Raw genomic sequence first — 25,480 nt, 5'->3', positions numbered from 1 at the left:
TCTATGAAATCAGACTCAAATTAATTCAGGACAAATTTGCAACTCTCATGATCATTATTATTAGGCACTCCAACACAAGGACCCTTCCTTTATAGCCTCCAACTTTACTTACTATTGGTAGGGATGACTCAAGCGTACATCCTCAGTTATAGTAAAAAAAAAGCATTGTTTTTCCTTTTAAATGTCCATGTAGGACTGTGCTCAGGGTATCCTCTCCTGCCGGGTATTTAAGATCAAGTTGGTAAAAGCTGACCTTGTTCCTATTTACTTTTAAGAGTCAGCTGAGATTCCTCAGAGATCACTCTTGGGGACATTTGCAAAGGCTTCTGGCTCCTTTGGCTTTCCTCTACTACTGGTGCCATATGCCAGGATGGGTGGGGCTCTGACTGACCATAAGTGGCTTTTCTTGGAAACATCAGGGACATTTCCATCTCCAATGACCCTCTTCTTTGCAGAATGTACACTGGTTGGCTTCCTGTTCTCTAGGGTCCTCTCAATCTCCCTGATCAGCAGATCAGGTGACTTACCAGAGTTGCAGGGCCCAGTGTGGGGTCCTGTTATTCATTGAGTCCTGGCTGACCTTAGAGGGCATGGGCCAAAATGTTGGTTGCTTTTTCCCTGACCCTTCTACTTCTTTGACTTTGTCTCCATGTTTTTGGTTTTAAACACCCAGCAAGCCAGTTTCACCAGTCTTAAAGTGGTAGTAACAGGTTATAACTTCAATATCTATAATTTTACAGTTGCCCCTTTCATTTAATTGGGGTCACTATTACATTAAGTACTGGAAGTCAGCATTATATACTATCTGTCCTGTGGGTGATGGCTTATTATCTCATCTCAAATTAACCCAGGTGTTTTTTGTTTTTTGTTTTTTTTGGTTTTTTTTTTAGAAGCAATACCTCTGCAAAACACTAACAGCAACATTAAAAAAGTTTACAAGGAAAATACAAAATGAAATTAGCAAAGCAAACACATGCTCAGTTTGTGTAACAGCTATGAACCAAGAAAAATGACTTTTATAATCTTGAAACTTTACTTAGTTATATATTATAGTCCCAGTTTGAGATCACAGCAAATTTTACAACAAAAATAAATCTTTTGAACACAACTTTAAATGAACTGAGGTCTAGCCTATTTTGGAGCCATTCTAACATGGAGTAAGATGGGAGGTAGAGCCTTATTTCAGGTAATGTGGGGCTCTTCACAAATAACACAGTACAGCATTATATCTAAAACATTAATCAAAAAAAGGCTAAGATGGGGCTGGGTTGTGGCTCAGTGGTAGAGTGCTTGCCTAGCATGTGTGAAGCATTGGGTTCGATTCTCAGGACCATATGAAAATAAATGAATAAAATAAATGGCCCATCAACATCTAAAAAATTAAGAAAAAAAAGGCTAAGAGTTTTAACTTTGTTTTTGTGGAAAAAATGGCAGAATGTTTTCATGTTTTACAATGTCACCTTTAAACAGATCAGGCTCTCCTTAATGCCCTCCAAAAATACAATTAATTCCAATTCCAGTGTGAAGAGTAACACAAAATTGAATATGTAACTTATTGAGGACAGGTTTTTTGTTCAGGTATAAAACATCAATTACTCAAATACATACCAACCAAATTTGTTATTTTTGTGCAAACCCAAGACTTTTGCTACAGATCATTTTAGTTTGGAGAACGCCAATTGGCAAAGCGCTCTAAGCTTTACATTTAACTAAGTTTAACTTTTATTTAAAAATTTTTTTTTATTTTTAAGTTTAATTTTTAAAGTACAATTTAGAATCCAGAGTGTACACTAACAATAACCACAGGTCTGAACAAATTAACAAAACATCAAGGACATTTTTAAATCTCCCATACATTTAGCAAACAATGTTAATGATCAGAAACTAACTTAGTCAAAGTAAACAGATATAAGACAGATCTTCAAATGACAGTGTGGCCCTTCCATGTCAGATACAATGTTAAAAGAAAGCACTCATTGGTTATCTTGCCAGTAAACTTACATAAACTTTCATTTTATAAACTTTTACATAACACTTAGATAAGGCTTAGACAGATATTTCTCAGATGCATGCATATTCCTAGTTGCATATATTTAGGGTGTCAACTACATTGTTATAACCTAAATAACAGTTGTTTGTTTAACCAGTTATGAAGTAATCATTTAAGACTTTAAAACAGGTACAAACTCTAATTCTTTTAAGACTTGATTTACCCAAGTAGTAAAACCTAACAAATATAATAAAACTATCTCAATAAGTAGAGCAGATCAATGTTTCAGACTTTGCTTCATATCAGTATATTAAAGTTCAAATAACTTTAACTGACTCTGCTAATTATAGCCAATTCAATCCAACTTTTTGAGATTTCCCATCTGCAAACCTTCTGCAACTTACTTAAATGTTCACAACTTCTTTATATCTTAGATTTAGCACAAGAATATTACTTTACCGGACAAAATACTTTATTATCCAGAAACGTTTTTTTTAACCATCTAATTTTCCATACTAAAATATATTTCCATACCTATGTCCTTTTATCTTTTCTAGTTTTAGACCCTTAAATTCATATTTTATCTCAGGAGAGGGTTGGACGATCCAGCATATACAAAAAACAAACAAACAAAAAAACCCCTGTGCCTTAGTCTTTTTTCTCCCAGGTTATATTCAAGGAATTGGAGTACAGGATATTTTTGAGCCTGACGCGTCTCCCATTATCATTAACAAAATGCTTTCAACTTTAAGTGAGTCCCCACTGTCACTTGTACCCAGGGCCTCCATTGGGGCCTTTTTCTTTTTTCTTTCTTTTTTTTTTTTTTTTTTTTTTTTTTTGCAGTGCTGGGGATCGAACCGAACCCAGGGCCTTGTGCACTCAAGGCAAGCACTCTACCAACTGAGCTATCTCCCCAGCCCTCTTTTTTTTTCTTTTAATTAAAATATTTTTTATTTTTACAGGCACATTTTGATTCATTGTACACAAAAGGGGTATAATTTTCATTTCTATGGTTGTACACAATGTATATTCATGCCATTCATGTAATCATACATAGGTATGGGGTAATGCTGTCTGTTTCATTCTATTGTTTTTCCATTCCCACCCCCTCCCAACCCTTTTTCCTCTACAGCATCCAAATTTCCTTCATTCTTCTCTTCCCCCCGCAACCCCCCATAGTTACATATTGTCATGCACTTATCAGAGAAAACATTCGGCCTTTGGGTTTTGGGGCTTGGCCTATTTCACTTAGCATGATATTTTCCATGATTTTTTCTTCTTTATGGCTGAGTGTATACACATGATTCCATCGTGTATATATACCACAGTTTCTTTATCCATTTGTCAGTTGAAGGGCATCTAGGTCGGTTCCACAATCTAGCTATTGTGAATTGAGCAGCTATGAACATTGATGTGGCTGCATCACTGTAGTATGCTGATTTTAAGTCCGTTGGGTATGAACCGAGGAGTGGAATAGCTGGGTCAAATGGTGGGTGGATTCCAAGTTTTCTCAATTTGCAACTCCACCAGCAATGTATGAGTGTGCCTTTTCCCCCACATCCATTTCAACACTTATTATTGCTTATGTTCTTGATAATAGCCATTCTAATTGGAGTTAGATGAAATCTTAGGTGGTTTTAATTTGCTTTTCTCTAATTACTACAGATAATGAGCACTTTTTTATATATTTGTTGATCACCTGTATATCTTCTTCTGTGAAGTGTCTGTCCATTTCCTTAGCCCATTTATTGATTGGGTTCTTTGTATTTTGGGTGTAAAGTTTTTTAAGTTCTTTATAAACTTTGGAGATTGTGGAAAAGATTTTCTCCCACTCTATAGGCTCTCTTTTCACATTATTGATTGTTTCCTGTGCTGAGAAAAAACTTTTTAGTTTGAATCTATCCCACTTATCGATTCTTGCTTTTATTTCTTGTGCTATGGGGGTCTTGTTTAAGTCTGGTCTTAAACCAACGTGATGGAGATTCGGGCCTACTTTTTCTTCTATTTGGTGAAGGGTTTCAGGTCTAATTCCTAGATCTTTGATCCATTTTGAGTTGAGTTTTGTACAGGGTGAGAGATAGGGGTTTAATTTCATTTTACTGCATATGGATTTTCAGTTTTCCCAGCACCATTTGTTGAACAGGTTATCTTTTCTCCATTATAAGTTTTTGGTACCTTTGTCTAGTATGAGGTTACTGTACTTATGTGGATATGTCTCTGTGTCTTCTATCCTGTACCTTTGATCTACCTATCTATTTTGGTGCCAATACCATGCCGTTTTTATTACTATTGCTCTATAGAGTTTAAGGTCTGGTATTGTGATACCTCCTGCATCACTCTTCCTGCCCAGGATTGCTTTGGCTATTCTGGGTCTTTTGTTCTTCCAGATGAATTTCATGATTGCTTTTTCTGTTTCTATAAGAAATGTCATAGGGATTTTAATTGGAATTGCATTGAATCTGTATAGCGCCTTTGGAAGTATGGCCATTTTGATAATATTAATTCTGCCTATCCAAGAACATGGGAGATCTTTCCATCTTCTAAGGTCTTCCTCAATTTCTTTCTTTAATGTTTTGTAGTTTTCATTGTAGAGATCTTTCACCTCTTTGGTTAGATCGATTCCCAAGTATCTTATTTTCTTTGAGGCTATTGTAAATGTTTTCCTCATTTCCTTTCAGATGTTTCATCACTTATGTATAAAAATACTTTAGATTTATGTGTGTTGATTTTATATCCAGCTATTTTGCTGAATTCATTGATGAGGTCTAGAAGTTTTCTGGAGGAGTTTTTTGGACCTCTAAATATAGAATCATGTCATCAGCAAATTCTGACAGCTTGAGTCCCTTTTTTCCTATTTGTATCCCTTTAATTTCTTTAGTCTGTCTAATTGCTCTGGCTAGTATTTCAAGTACGATGTTGAATAGAAGTGGTGAAGAAGGCATCCCTGTCTTGTTCCCGTTTTTAAAGGGATGCTTTCAGTTTTTCTCCATTAAGAATGATGCTGGTCATGGGCTTAGCATAAATAGCCTTTACAATGTTCAGGTATGTTCCTACTATGTGGCGGGCAAGACCCGGGGCCCAGGGTTACACCACATGCATCCAAGATGGCGACTGGCAGAGAGCCAAAGGCCTGCTGAATGTGCCTTGAGAAAAACAGGAAGCGTTTACCATTGGCTGTATGATAATTAGTTCAGCCACCTAGCACGTGGACAGATATATCTTACATGTATGCTTGAGCTCGTGATCGCTTGACCTTTAATAGGATTGGATGGACATATCTGGTTACAATTGCTTATGCATGAGACTGCTTATATATTGAGGGTATTATCCAAATGAAGTAGAAGCTGCTTCATGAACTTCTGAAGAGGATGTGTTATTTGTCCCGCTGGTTAGCAGCAAGCGGCACTACTATCCATATTTTTCCTAGTGTTTTGAGTATGAAGGGGCGTTGTATTTTGTTGAAGGCTTTTTCTGTGTCAGTCGAAATAACCATATGATTCTTATCCTTAAGTCTATTGACATGATGGATTACATTTATTGATTTATGGATGTAGAAGCAACCTTGCACTCCCGAGATGAATCCACTTGATCGTGGTGCACTATCTTCTTAATATGTTTTTGGATACGGTTTGCCAGTATTTTTGTTAAGGATCTTTACATCTATATTCATCAAGGATAGTTGTCTAAAGTTTTCTTTCCTTGCCTGATTTGGATATGAGGGTGATATTAGCTTCATAGAATGAGTTTGGTAGGGTTCCCTCCTTTTCTATTTCCTGGAATACATTGAGAAGTATTGGAATGAGTTCTTCTTTGAAGGTCTTGTAGAACTCGGCTGAGAATCTGTCTGGTCCTGGGCTTTTCTTGGTTAATAGGCTTTTGATGGCTTCTTCTATTTCATTTCTTGATATTGATCTGTTTAAATTGTGTATGTCCTCCTGGTTCAGTTTGGGAGGAGCATATGTCTCTAGAAATTTGTCGATATCTTTGATATTTTCTATTTTGTTGGAATATAGATTTTCAGAGTAGCTTCTCGTTATGTTATGCATTTCAGTGGTGTCTGTCGTGATATTTCCTTTTTCATCACGAATTTTAGTAATTTGAGTTTTCTCTCTCCTTCTCTTTGTTAGTGTGGCTAAGGGTCTGTCTATTTTGTTTACTTTTTCAAAGAACCAATTTTTTGTCTTGTTAATTTTTTGAATTCTTTTGTTTCAATTTCATTGATTTAGCTCTGATTTTAATTATTTCCTGTCTTGTACTACTTTTGGTGTTGTTCTGTTCTTTTTCTAGGGTTTTGAGCTGTAATATTAGGTCTTTTAGTTGTTGACTTTTTATTCTTTTCTTGAATGCACTCCATGCAATGAATTTTCCTCTTAGTACTGCTTTCATAGTGTCCCAGAGATTTTGATATGTTTTATCATAGTTCTCATTTACCTCTAAGAATTTTTTTATCTCTGTTATCCATGCTTCATTCAATAGCATATTATTTAGTCTCCAAGTGTTGGAGTAATTTCTGTTTTTTATTTTGCCATTGATTTCTCATTTCATTCCATTATGATCTGATAGAACACAAGGCAGTATCTCTATTTTTTTGCATTTACCAAGGGCTGCTTTGTGGCATAACATATGGTCTATTTTCAAGAAGATTCCATGTGCTACTGAGAAGAAAGTGAATTCGCTTATCGATGGATGGAATATTCTTATATATGTTTGTTAAGTCTACGTTATTGATTGTGTTATTCAGTTCTATGGTTTCTTTGTTAAGTTTTTGTTTGGAAGATCTCTCCAGTGGTGACAGTGGTGTTTTAAAGTCACCCAGAATTATTGTGTTTTGGTGTATTTGATTCCTGGAATTGAGAAGGATTTGTTTGATGCACATGGATGCATCATCGTTTGGGGCATAAATATTTACGATTTTTATGTCTTCCTGATTTAGGGTTCCCTTAAGCAGTATGAAATGTCCATCTTTATCCCTTCTGACTAACTTTGGCTTAAAGTCCACTTTAATTGATATAAGGATGGAAACCCCTGCTTTTTTTTACTGAGACCATGTGCCTGGTAGGTTTTTTCCCATCCTTTCACCTTTAGTCTGTGGATGTCCTTATCTATGAGGTGATTCTCTTGAAGGCAGCATATTGTTGGGTCTTTCTTTTTAATCCATTCTGTCAGTCTATGTCTTTTGAGTGATTAGCTTAGGCCATTAACATTCAGAGTTATTATTGTAGTCCCAGTCATTTGGGCTTATTTTTGGTTTTTAACTTGACTTGGTTTCTCCTTTGAGTAGATTTTTCTCTAAGGTAGTTCCTCCCTTTGCTGACCTACATTGTTGTTTTTCATTTCCTCCGCATGGAATATTTTTCTGAGAATGTTCTGTAGTTCAGGCTTTCTATTTGTAAATTCTTTTAACTTTTGTTGATCATGGAAGGATTTTATTTCATCTTAAAATCTTAAGGTTACTTTTGCTGGGAATAGGATTCTTGGTTGGCAACCATGTTCTTTCAGAGCTTGAAATATGTTGTTCCAGGCCCTTCTAGCTTTTAGGATTTGGGCTGAGAAATCTGCTGATACCCATGTTAGTTTTCCCCTTTATGTAATCTGATGCTTTTCTCTTGCAGCCTTCAAAATTCTATCTTTATTTTATATGTGAGGTATTTTCATTCTAATGTGCCTTGATGTGGATCTGTTGTGATTTTGTGCATTTGGTGTTCTCTAAGCCTCTTGTATTTGATTTTCCATTTAATTCTTCAGATTTGGGAAATTTTCTGATATTATTTCATTGAATAGGTTGTTCATTCCTTTGGTTTGTATCTCTGTGCCTTCCTCAATCCCAATAATTCTTAAATTTTGTCTTTTCATGATGTCTCATAGTTCTTGGAGATTCTGTTCATGATTTCTTACCATCTTCTCTGTTTGGGTGACTTTATTTTCAAGATTAAATATTTTGTCTTCTTTGTCTGAGGTTCTGTCTTCCAAGTGGTCTAGTCTGTTGGTGATGCTTTTCATTGAGTTTTTTATTTGTTTTATTGTTTCCTTCATTTCAAGGATTTTTTTTTTTTTGAGAATCTCTATCTCTTTGTTGAAATGATCTTTTGCTTCCTGCAGTTGCTCTTTCAACTGCTTATTGGTGTGATTGTTCATTGCCTGCATTTGCTTTCATCTCATCCTTTGCTTCACCAATCATTTTAATCATGTATAATCTGAAGTCCTTTTCTGACATTTCTTCTATCATACTGTCACTGGATTCTATCAATACAGAATCTAGATTTGTTTGAATCATTTTCTTCCCTTGTTTTTTCATTGTTCCTGTATCTTCCCCTCTAGCAGTGCAGATCTGGGGTATTGCAGTTTCCCCCCATAGGCTTATAGTGACCCTATTGGTTTCCAAAACCTTTTCTTTAAGGGGGAGATCAATATCGGCAGTGCCCAGTTCAGACAGTATGCAACCTGAAACCAAATAGCCCCTGTGAGGACGTTAACAATATTGTCATAATAAACAGAATGAGTTCAATTATTATTTTCAGTATAACAAATAGCTTTGCAATAAGGTCTACAGTTTCTAATGGAGGACAAAGAGGATGTGGAGGGTGTTGGATGTAGTTGTTAACGGGACAAGGAAAGAATATATAGGAGTTCTAGATCATAGAAATAGTGAGAGTGTAATCAGAAGAAGTCAGTTGTTAGCATGGGAAAAGGGAGAAAGAGACTCTGAGGGAACAGGTAAACAAAAGGAAAAGAGAGTGAGAAAAGTAAAGAAATAAAAACTTAAAATTTTTCGATAAGGAGAAAAAGAAAATCTACACTGTAACAGTCATATAGTATTCAAACCTCCCAGTCTTCAGTAGCCTGATGTATAAGAGGTACATGAAAATGAGCTTCATGTCTCTAGCAGGCATCTCAGGATGGGATCTGCCCCACCTAGAGATCGGAGCTAGGTTTCCAGGATTATCCAAGATGGCCACTCTGGCTTCCAAATGTGCTGGCAAATGGGGAGCTGCAGCTCGGGGTGTGGACATGGTCGGCTGGAGGTCCTGGAGGCAGGGCTCAGTCAGTCCGGCCAGGGATCCTACAAGTCCTCCCTTTTTCCTATACTACCATGTTGCTGTGCAGTGGAGGAGGCCCTGTCCATCCTTTTCTTCAGGCTTCCTGAGAGTCCTTGGCAGAGGCTGCCCACAAGACACAGGCTGGCCTTAGTTTCTCACCTTTTCTTTCCTGGGTGTGGTTGCTTATTCTGCCAGTCTCACAGGCATTCTGTTTGATGGGATACTGGCATGGCAAGATCTGCTTTGCCCCCGTGATGCGTATCCCCTGGCCAAATGGGGTATCCTGTCAGATCTTAAAAGGGGAGAGTATTCCTGTCCCCTGGTCATAAACTGACAGTGATGGAACCTTCTACTACATTCTTTGTGGCCAACAGCCACCCCTACCCCTCAGGGGCAAAAGGGGCTGGAAGGCAAGGCAGAGGCCAGGTTCTCTTGGTCATTTTTCTACAGCCCAGGAAGCTTGTCTGGGATTCCCTCTGCCCCCTGCCTGTTTAGGGTTGTGTCCTTAACCATAGTGAGATGATCTGGGGCTGCCTGGGGCCAGGCTGAGGAACAGTGCTGGGAGTGCCAGCACTGGGTTTAAAGATGGAAATCTTTTTTTAACGCTTTCTTCTGGTGTCCTGCTGTCCTTGCACACCAGAGACAGTGCCTTTTGTTACCTTCAACTTAGTTCCTGATGGTTCAGACCCCTTGTCATGCAACTGCATAGATGCCTGTACGTACAGAATCTCTTTCAAACACTTTACCACTGACAGACCAACTTCAATGTCAGGACTGTATAGTAATCCAGAAAAACCACTTAAAGGCCAGATTGTGTTACCATAAACCCTCTGTCTCTTAGCCAGATTTATCCCCATAGTAGGCCCATGCAGCCAAGATCTCTGCTCGAGACTACCAGAAGATCAATGCAGCATGGCGCATGTCTAGGGCCAGTGACAGACAAAAAGCAGACAAGAGAGGATCACCAAAACCAGGGCTGAGAGACGAGGTAGGAGAAAATCCCGAGTTCCCAACTCCCGCTTAACCACGACTTCTACACCAAGGGTGCCACAGATGTCCCCATGAAGAGGGACCAGATGTTCCCACAAAGGAGAACCAGATGTGTAGAATCAAGGGTCTCGGTGTACACGCTGGGGGAGCTTACTGAATGGCCAAATTTGTCGCGACTTTCCTGAGTTCGGGTTCCTTTTTCTCAAAGTGGGCCATGATGGAGCAACCTGTACCATTCAGGGAGAAAAGACGGAGTTCCCTGAAGCAAAGCAGCCTGGGCAACTGCTGGGAAGGTCCCTCCCTTTACCCACAGGAACAGCCTCTCTGGTTCTACCAGAGGCAAACTCACCCAACTCCTAACGCTCCTAGCTCTCAACAAGTTTGCCAGCACCGTGAGTCCGCAGCAGGGAAGAGGGGTTCCTTGGAGAGCCAGGCCTGCCCAAGAAAGCTGGAGTGGAGGCTGTTGCAGGTCCCTTGTGGTCACCAAATTTGTTGCCAAAAGCTCGGTCCTTGACCCCAGTGCCAACCCAATAATGAGGACACGATTTTGAGAAAAAGGAAAAAGAAGGCTTATTGCTTTGCGAGTAAAGGAGAAACACAGGGGACTCTTGTCCCAAAGGCTGGAATTCTACCCATCAGCAGGAACAGGGGTTGTTTAAGAGGTGAGTCAGAGAAAATGAGATTATGGAGGCAAGATCAGGTAGGAGAAGATCAGGAAAAGATCAGGGAGAAGAAGATTGAGAAAAAGAAAAAAAAAATGTAAGTTCCAAAGCCACAGGGGGGATAGTCAGACATCAAGTCAACTGTTCCAGTTGCAGTGACAAAGCAGCAAGGGCTATATTCAAAGCACAAAGTGGACACTGTTACAGGATTACAGATGTCCACCTCCGGGTCTGACTTGAGACTAAGTCTAATGGGAATGGACAGAATGGACAGGCTGGGACAGAGGCTCATGCTGTCCCTAACCTGACTGTGGCTGAGAAGCTGGGCTGTCCTGGGTCTTCCCAGGGTGACTCTTGGGGACCAGTGAGAGGTGCCAGTGCCCCATAGCAGGTGACCCTTCTATGGAAGCCTGCCACACCCCCTAGCTTCCCATCACCACTTCCGCCAGTTCGCTGAATCTGCTCCTCTCATTGTCCTCCCTGAGTCTTGTAACAGGACTCCCCGGCAGGACAGCCTCACCCCCAGGACTGTCAGGAAAGCAGATGGAGCCTGGTGGGTCTAGGATTCCAGCTGCCCTTTTCTCAGGCTCCCTGAACTCACCCTTCCTGCAGCCCGGCAGCCTCTGGCTCCTGCTCTTTGTGCCTCTGCCCACTTCCTCTGGCTCTGCCTCAAATGTCTTTGTCCCACCATGGCTCCCCACTCCCACCCTCCTCGTCCTGGTCCTTCTTCCCCAGGTCCTACTCTTCTCTGATTGCCTGGCTGGTCAGCAAAACAGTAGCACAGGGCACAGTCCAACTTGCTTCAGAAAGACAGCCATGCTGGGCGCTGTGGCCCACGCCTGTAATCCCAGTGGTTTTGGAGGCTGAGGCAGGAGGACTGCAGGTTTAAAGCTAGCCTCAGCAACTTAGAGAGATGTCTCAAAATAAAGCATAAAACAAAGACTGGGGATGTGGCTCAGTGGTTAAGCACCTCTGGGTTCAATCCCTGGCACCCTCTCTCCCTCCCCTCAAAAAGAGAAAGAAAGAAAGAAAAATGCAACCACTTGGTTCCCTCAAACTAGCCCAGAGGTGCTCAAACTTTATTTTTAGTCACAGGCACAGGTCTCTGGCTGCCCCCAAATGCAAAACATTGTCAGAGGACAAAATCACAATTTAGTTTAGAGATCTTAATTGGCTTTATTTTTGATTCTAGAATTGAAAGTCTATCATTTCACTTAGATAAACAGAATAAGTGTTCCAGTGGGCTGAGCAAAAGAGGTTGGTTTTATAGACAGAAAAAGGCTGAAGACAGCAGAAACAAAACAGAAAATAGAAAAGTTGATTGGTCAATTCAAAGTTATTTCCCTCACAGGGCAGCAACAGGGAAGCAGAGTAATAAAAAAGTAACTGATTAGCCAGCACCAGGTTACTTCAGGTTACTTTTTTGTGTAAGCATGAAGAAAAAGGGAATCTATTATCTTGCTGGTTAAAATCGATCTATTTGGAAAATTTGGCTCTTATTTATGTAATCCTGACTTCTTTTTTCAGTGCTGGGAATGGAACCCAGGGCCCCATGATACTAGGCAAATTCTCTGTCTTTGAGCTACACCCCTAGTTGTTAATTCACTAATCCTGATTTCTGGAAAAAGCAGTATGTTATCTTGAATGACTCTGTTTCCATTTTTAAACTAGTCTGCTGGGACCTGGGGCAGGTTCTTAGTCCAAAACCATGTCCTCCAGCTGGGTCTGGTGGCACACACCTGTAATCCCAGTGACTCCGGAGGTTGAGGCAGGAGGTTCTCAAGTTTGAGGCCAGCCTCAGCAGCTTAGTGAGAACCTCAGCAATTTAGTGAAGACTTGTCTCAAAATAAAAAGGACTGAGAATGTTGCTCAGTGGTAAGTGCCCCTGAGTTCAATCCCCATACCACAAACAGCAAGCAAAACGAACAAATACAAAAATAACCATGGGTTCCTTTGATTTTTATTAACATAAGTGCTGAGGTGCCCCGGCTGGGTGTGGGGGGCTCAGGCCTGGATCCCTGCTCACACGGCAGCCCCTATCCCCACAGCTCCTGCCAGGCCTCATCAGGTTGCCAGGGGGTGTCTGAGCCTCCCCACCTGACCTGCCACACTCTTCTTGACTCTCACTGTCCCCGGAGAGGCCACTTTCCCGTGAAGCCCCACTGCCTGATCCTGCTAAGTGACTAGAGAGCTTTCCGAGCTTACTGTCCCAAGGACTCAAAAGATGCAAAGGCTGGCTCTGTGACATGCTGAGAGGCCTGAGGCCCTCCTCTCATCCAGGTGGCTCCAACCACCCCCCTTCTCCCTCCTCTGCAGCCAGGCTTTCCCTGCAAAGTTCCTGTGTCAGCCTGGCCGCTGGTCCCTTCCCTGAGTTTCCACTGACTAACTCCCGTGACAGGAAGGACGTCTGAAGTCTGCTGGCACACACCATTGTCCTCTATTTTGGTCCTGTCAAGAATCATTTAAAAGCCATTGTCCATTCTTTGGGCCCAACAAACTTTGTCTCAAGCGCTATATGTTTTTCAGCCCCACTGAGTTCCCCTAAGAACCATTTACTATTCTAAAAAATGTCTATATTTACCAGGTGCAGGGACGCACACCTACAATCCCAGCAACGTAGGAAGCTGAGGCAGGAGGATATCGAGCTTCAGGCCAGGCTGAGCAACTTAGTGAGACCCTGTTTCAAAATCAAAAATAAAGCCAGTCACAGTGGCTCACTTCTGTAATCCCAGCAGATTGGGAGGCTGAGATAGGAGGATTGTTAGTTCAAAGCCAGCCTCAGCAAAAGTGAGGCCCTAAGCAACTCAGTGAGACCCTGTCTCTAAATAAAGTACAATGATAGGCCTGGGGATGTGCTTTAGTGGTTGAGTGCCCCTGAGTTCAATCTCTGGTACTCCCTCTAAAAACACTTAGAAATTAAAAGGGTTGGCTCAGCAATCCTCAGTTCAAAACAACAGCAACAACAAAAGGACCTACATTGCCATTGCCCTCCCCTGTGGAAATGGGGCGTCTGAAGGCTGTTGAGCTGCTGGTGACCATGGCCCTGCCATCCCAGCTCTGCGACTCCCCCGTGCGTTAAGAAACGCGTGCCTTTCCTCTATTTCAACTGTCTTTGTCAGTTTATTCCAGTGGACCTTCAGAGGGTGGAGGGAAATCTTCCTTTTGTCTCTGCAATATCTTGCCGATTTCATTTATTCATTTATCTTCTTTTAAGAGACAGGGTCTCACCACATTTCCCAGGCTGGCTTCAAACTCTGGGGTTCAAGAGAGCTTCCTGCTTCAGCCTCCCAAGGTGCTGAAGCAGCAGCACGACCAGTCACACGCCCCAGCCAGGGCGCCTCAGCCTTTATGTTAATAAAGATCACAGGAGCCCACTGTTATTCTGCTGTGTGTTTGGGTTTTACAAGAGGCTTTGGAATACTTTTTTTTTTGGGGGGGGGGGGTTGGGTACAGTACTGGGGATTGAACTCAGGGGCACTCAACCACTGAGCCACATCCCCAGCCCTATTTTGTATTTTATTTAGAGATGAAAGAATGAACATTTTTTTAAGCTGTCTGAGGTCACCCTCCCAGTTATCTTAACTCCCTAAGGTCACCCTCCCAGTAATGGGAACAAAGCCCTTAAAGCTGTTCCAAGAAACAGCCCCAAACAGAGAATAAAAGGGTAAATTGAGCCAGATAGCCAGGTAGTGCTCAAACAGTATGATTACCAGAAACTATTGACCAGAATCTACGCCCTGTTGTAAAACATTGTGAAACATGTTGTATGTTATCAGCAAACCCAGACCCCCTTTGAAATTTCCCAGCAGCTTTGTCCCCCTTTTCCCTTTCATGTGCGACTCCTCCCGATGTGTGGTTTCTGCCTTTATAAACCTACAAGATTTTCTGCTAGGGACTCGACTCCTCGAGTTGGGTCCCAGCGCGCTGGAATAAACACCTCTTGCGGTTTGCATCAAGTGACGCCTCCTGCGGTTGATTGGGGTTGCCGTCCATCCATGGGACAGAGTTGGGGTTTCCTTTTTGGGGGCCTTACAGAGACAGGGTCTCACTGAGTTGCTTAGTGTCTCATTTTTGCTGAGGCTGGCTTTGAACTCTCTGTCCTCCGGAGCCTGGGATTACAGGTGTGCGCCACTGCGCCCAGCCTCGAATACATATTTATTGAATAACAGTTCATCACATGGAGTGATGCTTCCTCCGGCCTCCCCCGCCCCCCAATCCCATGCCGGGGTGACCCTGGGCAGCTGGGGCTACCTGCTCGGCCCTTGAGGGTACATGTCCTGCCTAGTTTCCAGATTTTGGGAGGGAAGATCCATCTTGCTCTTCACTGGAGAGGACCCTCTGCGGCCTCCACTGTCCGTGGCCTCAGCCTCCCCTTCCTCCCTGGCTCCTCTGAGTGGCCCTGGCCCAGGCCTCTGTGTACGCACACGTGTGAGTGTAACGTGCCTGTGCACGCACACAGAGGCCACTGCTTTCTCATCTGTGGCCCCTAGCTCACTCGGGCACACGGGCGAACGCACACCGGTCTTCTCTGGAACACGGCTCTTCCTGGGCCCCCACGTTCCCTTTTCCCCTCTCTTCTCGGTCGCCGGTCTTCAAGCCCAGCCGCGGCCCGTGAGCTGCCTGCACCGGCGCTTCACCAGCGCAGCTGGCAGGGTCCCTCTGGTCGCCTCCCGCCTGAGGAGGGCTGCTCCGCTTTGGAGGAGGACCGGCCGGCCGACATCTGGAGTCCCGGTTCCCAGGCAAAGCCCCGGGACCCCTGGACACGGAGGAGAAGGGCGACAGGCGCGTCCGTGGAGCTTCTCTGCTGGCCTCAAGTTTGTCTCTGCACACTTGAGCCTCTGGCAGCTTCGGGGAGCCAGGGATCGGCTCCCTGCGGTCGCCCACGTCCTGAGCATCCGCTGAGCCAGGCTCCACAGCCCGGCCGCAGACGCGGCCAGCTCTGTCTGCGCGGTGGCCGCGGGGGCCGCGGGGGCCGCGGGGGCCGGTGGGCGGTTCCCACAGCGCTCTCCTCCCGGAGCGGGAGGGATGGGAAGAGGAACAGGGACGGAGGCCTTGCTGACACTCCCCAACTCAATACCACAAAACGAAATCGGGCAACAAGTTCAGGCCATGAGCGTTCCTACCGGCTTAGTTCTACCGCAGCGATAAATAACAAATTACTATGCATTCGTGACTTTAAACACCACAAATCTATTGTGGTCTCTTCTTGAATTTTCCAAACACATCTCTTCAATCTACTTCTGTAGTCACACTTGCTCGCTTTGACTTCGATCCTCCTGCCTCCCTCTTAAAAGGGCCTCGCGATGACATTGGACCAGCCAAAGAATTCAGAATAATCTCCCCATCTCCTCCTCCTCCTCCTCCTCCTCCTCCTCCTCCTCCTCTTCTTTTTTTTTTTTTTTTTTTGGCACAGGGGTTTGAATCCAATAACACTTTACCACTGAGCTAAGCTAATCCCCATTTATTTATTATTTATTTATTTTTAAATTTTAAGACAGGGTCTCACTAAATTGCCCAGGCTGGCCTCAAAACTGCAATTGTCCTACCTTATCTTCTGAGTCAACTGGGATGGCAGGCATGTGCCACTGCACCTGGTTAATCTTCCCATTTCAAGATAACTAAGCACATCTGCAAAGTTTCTTTTACCACATAAGGTGACATTCATAACACACGTATTTATTACTATCAACAGATGTGAAGCTGAATCCAGGGTTTCAAACATGCTAGGCAAGCACTCAGCCACTGAGCTGCATCCACAGCCCCTCCACATTTTTTTAAAAAAGAGAAATAAAATGAGGGACACCAGGGACTGAACCAGGGTAAATTAAACTCCATGCATGTATGATTATGTCAAAATGAACCCACCTATTATGTGTAGCTATAATGCACCAATAAAAGCAAAATGAATAAGTAAATGAAAAGAAATACATCTTTGCTACAATAGCTGGAGTCCTCTAGGCTTTTCTCTCCCTCTCCCCCCAGAGGTAACCACCATCTGAGGTTGGTATAAATCATCCCCACCTACATTTCTGTCCTTTTGCTACACATGATCAATGCACATCTGAACGGAACTTACTATTTTTGTGTTTTGAAACTATGTAAATGGGATTGCTGCAGGTCGTTTTGCAACCTGCTTTAGAGATTCCTTATGTTTCTGAGATGCACCCACCTTGGTGCGAGCAGATCCCGTTCTTTCATACTGCAGTGTGGACTATTTACAGAGCAAGTCAGGCTCATTTTGTCCTTTTATTTTTTGCTGAGTGAGCTTGTTTTTCCTTTTTCCTTGTTTTTTTTTTTTTTGCTACAGCAAACATCAGTGCTTCATAAACGTCTTTGTGCTTGTTTTCTTGAACACCTGTTCCAAAACCTTGGTGTTGAACAGCTAGGGGCAGCACACACACACACTCCTTCAGCGTTACTAGGCTTTGCTAAGTGGGCCCAGGGTACCTCCCAAGGACTGTGTTTAAGAGGCTCATTTACCAGCATCCTTACCAGCAGCTAGTATTTTCAGATTCACTTTTTTTCTTTTCAATTAACATTTTTTTATTAAAATATTTTTTATTTTTACAGACTGCATTTTGATTAATTGTACACAAATGGGGTACAACTTTTCATTTCTATGGTTGTACACAATGTAGATTCACACCATTCATGTAATCATACACGTACATAGGGTAATACTGTCTGTTTCATTCTAATATCTTTCTGTCCCCCACCCCCTCCCACCCCTTTTTCCTCTACACCAAAGTTCCTTCATTCTTCTCTTCCCCCCACCATCTCCCCTTGTTATATATTGTCATGCACTTATCAGAGAAAACATTCAGCCTTTGGTTTTTTGGGCTTGGCCTATTTCACTTAGCATGATATTTTCCAACTTCATCCATTAAACAGCAAATGCCATAATTTTATTCTTTATGGCTGAGTAATATTCCATTGTGTATATAGACCACAGTTTCTTTATCCATTTGTCAGTTGAAGGGCATCTAGGTTGGTTCCACAATTTAGCTATTGTGAATTGAGCTGCTATGAACATTGATGTGGCTGCATCACTGTAGTATGCTGATTTTAAGTCCGTTGGGTATGAACCGAGGAATGGGATAGCTGGGTCAAATGGTGGGTGAATTCCAAGTTTTCTGAGACCTCTCCATACTGCTTTCCAGAGTGGCTGTACCAATTTGCATCCAGTTAACATTTTTTATTTAATTTTAATTTTTTTGTGATCCTGGGGATTAAATCCAGGGCTAGGCAAACATTTTGCCATTGAGATACATTCCTCAGCCTTAAATTTAATCACATAACAACTATACATATTTACGGAATCCAGTCTTCCTCTCCTCCTTCCCTTCTTCCTTCCTATCAGGGACTGAACTAAGGGATGTTTTACCACTGAGCTACATCCTGAGCCGGTTTTTATTTTTTATTTTCAGACAGTCTCCCTAATTTGCCCAGGCTGACCTTGAACTGGCGAGCCTCCTGCCTCAGCTCACCATGCCCGTTTTACATTTCAATACGTGCAAACAGAGTGTAACGATCTGCCCTGGGTAACCGGCACACCCATCGCCTCAGGTAGTGTCATTTCTTTGTGTGATGAGCATTCGAAGTCCCCTCTACTTGCAATTTGGAGATGCACAGGTAAGCCGCAGCTGCCGGCTCTGCCCGGGTGGAGGTTCTTCCTCGGTGCAGCTCTGCCAGACCCAGGAACCGGTGCTCTCCATGCACTGCCCCCCCACCCCACCCCGCCTCCCCAATTTATTACTTTTAAAACCTACTTTCTTATCTTTTTTGATTATTTGTGCAACAGGGCCCTCCCTTTATCTTGACCCTTAAAGACAGACCCACCCTGGGCCTTCTCTGGCGTAGGGTGCTCCCCAGGCTGGCCTCTCACGCTCAGTGTCCTTGTCGCACCCCGAGGAGCTGTCGGTTGGTCCTGAAGCTCTCTGCCTTCCTTCCCACAGAAAGCCGGGGATGCCCTGCGGTCATCCCGGGGGAGGAACTGAGTTTTCTGAGTTCCTTCCTTTGGCCTCGGTCAAGTAGGCCAGTCTAGCCCAACAATATGAGTAAGTCCATCTAGAGCCAGGTGGGTCTGAACGCCAAAAAAGGAATGGCAACATTTTTCTTGTCCCCGAGGGTGTTCATATACCTACCTGCCAGTGAGCGGAAGACTATCCTGGAATGGCCAGGATGGAGGAAAAAGTCCAAGACTCCTGACCTCTCTTTCCAGGCCAAGCCCGTTTCCTTCCCAGCCTGTGGTCCTGACATCAAAACCCCTCCCTTTCTAAATGTTTCTTTTTTCTTTTCTTTTTTGGTATTAGGCATTGAACCCAGAGGCACTTTTTCACTAAGCCGTTATTTTTTTATTTTGAGACAGGTCTCTCTAAACTGCTTAGAACCTTGCTAAATTGCTGAGATTGGCCTCAAACTTGGGATCCTCCCGCCTCAGCCTCCGGAGTCACTGGGATGACAGGTGTGTACCACAGCACCAGGCCGGTTCTAAATTTTTCTGTTCAGGGCCTCACACATGCTGGCAAGCGTCTACCACTGAGCTACACCCCCAGCAGTGCACTGATTACCCAGAACTCCCTCAACACAGGGTCATCTCAGAGTTACTGACGACATTCCCCCTGCCCCCTGTACCAGGGATTGAACCCAGGGAAGCTTAACCACTGAGCACATCCCCAGCCCTTTCTTATATTTTATTTAGAGACAGGGTCTCGCTGAGTTACTTAGGACCTCCCTAAGTTGCTAAGGCTGGCCCTGAACTTGTGGTCCTCCTGCCTCAGCCTCCAGAGCCACTGGGATTGTAGGCATGGACCACTGCACCTGGTCATTACTGGCCTTTTTAATGACCTGTTTGTACTCTTTTTTGGGGGAGGCGAGGACTGGGGATTGAACCCTCAGGTGCTTTACCACTAAACTACATTCCCGGCCTCTTCTCATTTTTTATTTTGAGACAGGGTCTCACTGAGCCACTGAGGCTGGCTCCGAATTTGTGATCCTCCCACCTCAGCCTCTGGAGCTGCTGGGATTACAGGCGTGTGCCACTTCACCCAACCCATTTGTTCTCCTACTGCTGCCTGAACAAAAGGAATGCAGTTGTCCTCGCGAACACATCATAAGCCTAAAGATTTCTTAGCTGTCTGGTTCCAACGCGAAGCTCCCTTGAACTTGGTACATATCCTTAGCTGAACATTTTGGAGACTCTCATGTTCTCATTATTAATGGCTTTGCTCAAGAGGCATCCCTGGAAAGGACTGTTCCTGGGGATTGCTTCCGGTGAGGCGGCAGCTGCCTGCTTCAGGGGGAGCTCTGTTGCTTCACCAGCGCCAGCAGGGTGCAAAGGGGTCCTCGCACCTGCACATCTGAGCATGTGGAGGGAATCTTTTGCTCGGTTCCAGGCTGGCACGGACACTTCAGAGGTTATTTCCCTCCTATGAGCCAAAGACTTGGGACGCTACTGCTCCACTCTGCGCTGTTCCTTGGATCATTCCCAGGACTGACACAGGGAGACGAGGGGATCACAGGGGCCGACGTGGTGTGAGGCCAAGAGGTCACCTTCGCCATCTAAGATCTACCAAACACCGTGCTGATATCGACCAGAAGCAGCTTTCCAGGGCGTGGCCCAGGCCAGGCGGACACCAGCCCTGATTGTCCTTCTGGCCAAAATGGCAGAGTGCCTGAAGGAGATGCCAGAGGCAGAGTGGCAGGGAAACACAGAGGCAGTCACCTAGCAACCCACGCTGCAGCCCTCCACGTAGGTGCTGCTTCAAAGAGCAAAGCCTTCCTCGCAGAGCCCAGAGGGGTACTCGGCAGCCATCAAGGCCAATACCCCGGAGGCCGTCCAGGCTGGGACAACCAGGCCTTCCGACGAAGACTGAGAAGGCTCACAGTCACACTCCTGTGTGACATTACCCACGAGGCTCTCTCCCCAGGTGTGGTCAGTTCCAGAATTCTCTCTGGCTGGGAGATCGGATCTGAACTTTGAAATGCAGCTGGTTGAAGTTTTGTTTTGTTTTTTCCCTTGAAGAACAGTTTAAACCCTGTCCTGAACTAAGGGCTCACTGCGCTCCTAAATACTGGATTAGAAATTAGAACATTGTCCATCTTTTCTCATGCTCTCTCTCTCCTGCTCACTTTCCTTCTCTCTCCTCCTCGCTTTTCCACTCTCTCTAGTGTGCCCTTTCTCTTCCTCCCCATTTTCTCTCTTACCCTGCAGGGAGACACTCTGTTTGCTTAATAAACCCTGTTATGTGATTCCCTGTGTCCGGCGTGGTTTTCGTGGGATTTCTTACTTTGGTGCCGTGACTCGGGTGGGCTCTTCCACTGTCTCTTAAGCAAGTGGAACCCCATTGGACGCCCCAGTGCCCCCTGGACACAGCCTCACCTTCCATTCTGCCAGATGCTCTACTCTGCTCGGCATTCATCACCGGACTTCAGATCGAAGCACCCACCCCCAGATGCCTTTACAACCTGCTCTTCCCCAACCAGACTTCTACCATGGACCCTTGGATTAACCCGATTTCTAAAAAGGGAACTCCAAACTGCTTGCCCCATGCTGCCCCCTTCCAGCTCAAAGAAGCCAGAACGGTCACGCCCCCTTTCCCTACAGCAGTAAAGGAGTTAAGCCAGAATTGGGGACAGGCAGTTAGTGTAGAAATCAGGGATCAGTTAAATCAAGGAAATGAAGTCCATGAAAACCATCTGCCTCTGGAGTCTGGAAGCTGAAGACTGCCCCTGGGAGAATGGACTTTTTACATCTCACCTGCAAAACCAGCCCCAGTCACTTAGGCAGGAAGGAGAGATGAGGCGGGAAAGAACTGGAGAACAAAAGATTTTCTTATAAAAACAGAAATGGGCTAATGTAATGTAATATAATGTATGAAGCTGCTCTCCCGCCCTTTCCATTGCAGACATTTCCCCGCCTCCCAACTACTTGTCAGTCTGTGAACATCCTAGCGAACTATTGGTTCATGAGTCAGCTTGCAAGTATCCTTCTCCATAATTGGTTCCCTGTTAGCCCTGCAGAATTCAACTGCTTAGGGATAGCACCCCTGCCATCTTTTCTCATGCTCTCTCTCTCCTACTCACTTTCTTGCTCTCTCCTCCTCGCTTTTTCACTCTCTCTAGCGCGGCCTTTCTCTTTTCCTCTCATTTTCTCTCTTACCCTGCAGGGAGACACTCTGTTTGCTTAATAAACCCTCTTATGTGAAAAAAAAAAAAAAAAAGAAAGAAAAAGAAATTAGAACATTGTCTTTTCAAGACTTACTCAAACCACGGTTTTTATTTTTCAAAAAATGACACCCTACTATTAGCTTCTTAGGTCACTTGTCCATGGTTTACCTGATGGCCCTGTGTGGTTTTCTTTTTTCAGTATTGGGGATTGAACCCAGGGGTGCTTTACCACTGAGTCACATCCCCAGACTCCTTTTTTGTTTTCTTAATTTTTAATTTTGAGACAAATTCTCACTGAGGTGCTTAGGGCCTCTCTAAATTGCTGAGGCTGGCCTCAAACTAGTGATCCTCCTGCCTCAGCCTCCCAAGTTGCCGGGATTGCAGGAGTGCACCACCTGGCCTGGCTCCCTCCATGGTTTTCTACCACTGGATGCCTAGAGTCTTCTGGGAGACGAGGTGCGGTTGACACATACATTCCACCACCCAGGTTGCTGTGCCTGGCTGGTGTGATTGAGGGTTGAGTAGGTAGAGCCTAAGCAGCAGCGTGCCAGCATCTACAAGTTCACCTTCCTGTGTTTCTGCCTGTGTATCAGCGCTGCTGCCCAAGTGGTGCTACCTTGGTGAGCGGGGGCTTGCCCGTCCCCAGCCACCTGTGTGCGTTCCTCTCAATTCTGCAGTCACTGATGTCACCTTGGCAGCTTGAAATCAGCCATGGTGGGAGTCTTTATGCCATGTAAATTGCCAAACCAACACCAAAAATAATTACCTGGGCAGATGGCAACGGAGGAGCAAGGGTGCCTTCGGGGGTCTTCGTGGGTTGTTTTGGCTTTAATGGTTTTTTTCCCCAGGCACCCCTTAATCACTGGGCCACATCCCCAGCCCTCTTTTTTTTTTTTTTTTTTTTAATTTTGAGACAGGGTTTCCCCAATTTGCTGAGAACCTTGCTATTTTGCTGAAGCTGGCTTTGAATTTGTGATTCTCCTACCTCAGCCTCCCGAGACGCTGGGATAACTGGTATAAACCACAGCACCCAGCTCTCCCACCCCTTTTTATACTTTTTATTTTGAGACAGGGTCTTGCTAAGCAGCTGAGGCCTCTAAATTTGATCCTCCTGACTCAGCCTCCAGAGTAGCTGGGATTATAGGTGGGCACCATCATGCCTGGCAACTTTTTAATTTTTTTATCATGTTCAGATGGATGTTTCCAAGAGAGCTTTCTCTCTCTCCTCCCTCCCTTCTTCCTTTCTCTTCCTTCCTTTCTTGGAGTTGTAGTACTCCCATCAACTAGGAACTGCCTGGGGTCAACCTGGCTGAAGCTGGAAGAGCCCAGGCCAGGAGACTGCCATGGGCTGGGGTGGAGCAGTGTCCTGGGCTTGGGGCTGGGGTTGGGCGGTGGCAGCCCAAGGACACAGAGGGCAGCAAGCAGTCCCCTAGAACCTCTGCCAATTCTGAGTGGGAAGCCAGACTCAGCCAGGTCCTTGGCTGAGAGGTCAGGCCAAAACCACAGTCGCGCATCTCAAGGATCAGGCAGAAAAGCGAGTGTGAAGAGAAGACACCAGGGGTGGTGGGGGTCTAGGGAGAGTTGGGGGGGGCCTGGATATTCTACATGGCGGCGGGGAGGTTTGTCCGCAGTTCCTGGGACCACTTCCTCAGAGCCCGAGTGAAGAGCGGGCATCCGCTGTGCCTGGGAGGCCAGAAGGGCACACCAGGGCCACCAGGAAGCAAATACAAACAGGCTCCCCACTGGGGAGAAGGCTCTGGCGTCCGGGGAGGCTGCAAACTGCAGTAAACAAGTTTCAGGCAATGAAGCCAACTCAGCGGCTTCCAGGAACCTTGTCATACCAGGCCCCACGGAGGTCCTGGTCGGCGCCTGGGGGTGGGCGGAGTGGTCCCTACGGAGGCCTTGGAGTGCCTTGGAAATTCTGAGCAGTGATAATGGAGGGCCCAGGTGCAGGGATGGGCCCCAGCCAGGAAAACCTCCAAGATGCCGCAAGATGAGTGAGTGAGTGAGACCCCAAGGATGAGGTGCGGGCAGTGGGGAGCCTCCCACCCCTCCCTTGCAGGAGGAGACTGTTCAGAGGGGCCATGTGTTTGCCTGGGATGTACAGGAGGGTGTGATGGGAGGACTCGTGGGCCATTCCCCATGGCTACAGCCGGGTGCCAGTCTGGCCCTTTGGGACGGAGGCTGCCAGGAACCCCCTGATGCTGCGGCAGCTCTCTCCTGAGGTCTTGTCGAATGGGCTGCCACTAGCCTGAGGGGACCTAGTGGCAGGGATGCGGCCCTGAGCAGCAAGCCCAACAGACCAAGTCTTGCTGGACCTGTTTTTTGAACTAGCTGCTGAAGTCCTTCCCTTTTCAGATAAATCACACCCACACATCTCCACCACGGGCACGGATGCTCACCATCTTCCTACCGCAGAGGCCTGACCATGATAAACCACCAGCCTTAGGATACTGCTAACCCTATTAGTTGATCACAGTTAGCGCCGGAGTGTCCGATCAGTTACAGGTAAACTGAGTCAGTAGCTAAACTAAGTCAGTCGGCTGGCACTTGCTGTTGACGTATTAAATGTCGAGTTCACAGGGACATCACTAATTCAGAATATCCAGATGCAGTTACCTGGGGGCATATTTTGGTTTGGTTTTGTCTTAGGGTGCTGGAGATTGCAGGGGCATGTTTGAAGCTTACACATTCTCACGACCTGTCAGGAAGCCAGCAACTGCTCATGAGGTACTAGAGGAAGGCCCCCAGGTTCCGTCAATCATCTTGAAACACGGAGACTCAGAGCTGTTGTCAACCCCCAGTACTGGAAAAAAAAATGTTCACCCAATAGGTGACAAGGCCCTGTGGGTCACTGAATATAGGAATCAACAGGTGGAACAGGGGGAAGAGACGTCCAGGAGGAGGGACATTCTGCAGCAGGAAGCCAGGCTGGAAGAAAGGCAAGTTGAGCAGCAATCTTGAAGAGCAGAGAGTTCTAGACCTGTAGACCAGGCTCTGCTCACAGATTCTCCATCAATACTGTCCACAACAATTCCTCTTAGAATCACGAGCACTGCCCTCAATTTTTATTCATTTTTGGTAGGGATTGAACCACTAAGCTATGTCACTAACCCTCACTCCTTTTTAAGAATTTTGCGACAGGGAGCCAGGTGTGGTGGCACATGCCTGAAATCCCAGTGAAGGAGGCTGAGACAAGAGGATTTCAAGTTCACAGCCAGCTTCAACAATTTAGCAAGGCCCTAAGCAATTCAGTGAGACCCTGTCTCAAAAATAAAAAATAAAAAGGGCTGGGGATGTAGGTCAGTGATAAAGTACCTCTGGGTTCAATTCTCAATCCCCGTCCCGCCTTCTTTTGAGAAAGGGTCTAAGTTGCCCAGGCTGGCCTTGAACTTGCCATCTTTTTGCCCCAGTCCCCTGAGTGTCTGGGACTACAGGCGTGCACCAAGGGCTGTAGTGTAGCGGGCTGGGGTTTTCTACCAGCAAGATGGTTATTAGCGTCATAAATCTCTGGGTTGACAGTTATAATTAAAAAGAAAAAAAAAAAAAAACCATAAAGCAATTTTAACAGCCCCAAAGTGGGAGCCGGTCAGACAGCACCGTTACAGATGAGGCTCTTCCCAGCCCTCTTA

General features: G+C 45.0%; 2 long non-coding RNA genes across 6 annotated transcripts in view; both read left to right on the top strand.

Annotated features, from left to right (window-relative positions):
• LOC306658129 overlaps positions 1 to 18,162 on the top strand; it is a 56,115-nt gene extending 37,953 nt beyond the window's left edge. For both annotated transcript variants that reach the window (XR_013762967.1, XR_013762968.1), the window contains one exon: positions 18,107 to 18,162. This is a non-coding gene — a long non-coding RNA (uncharacterized lncRNA). The remainder of the gene's footprint in view (positions 1 to 18,106) is intronic.
• A 15-nt stretch (positions 18,163 to 18,177) lies between these two features.
• The window catches only part of LOC306658128, a 30,037-nt gene continuing 22,734 nt past the window's right edge, over positions 18,178 to 25,480 (top strand). For all 4 annotated transcript variants that reach the window (XR_013762963.1, XR_013762964.1, XR_013762965.1 and 1 more), the window contains exons 1-3: positions 18,178 to 18,311; positions 19,634 to 19,847; positions 24,207 to 24,356. This is a non-coding gene — a long non-coding RNA (uncharacterized lncRNA). The remainder of the gene's footprint in view (positions 18,312 to 19,633; positions 19,848 to 24,206; positions 24,357 to 25,480) is intronic.

The sequence above is a fragment of the Sciurus vulgaris genome (genome assembly GCF_902686455.1).
Source record: "Sciurus vulgaris genome assembly, chromosome: 3".
In the NCBI taxonomy this organism is placed as follows: Eukaryota; Metazoa; Chordata; class Mammalia; order Rodentia; family Sciuridae; genus Sciurus; species Sciurus vulgaris.
Note: the sequence above shows the minus strand (reverse complement) of the source record. Positions and strands in the feature narration are given on the sequence as shown.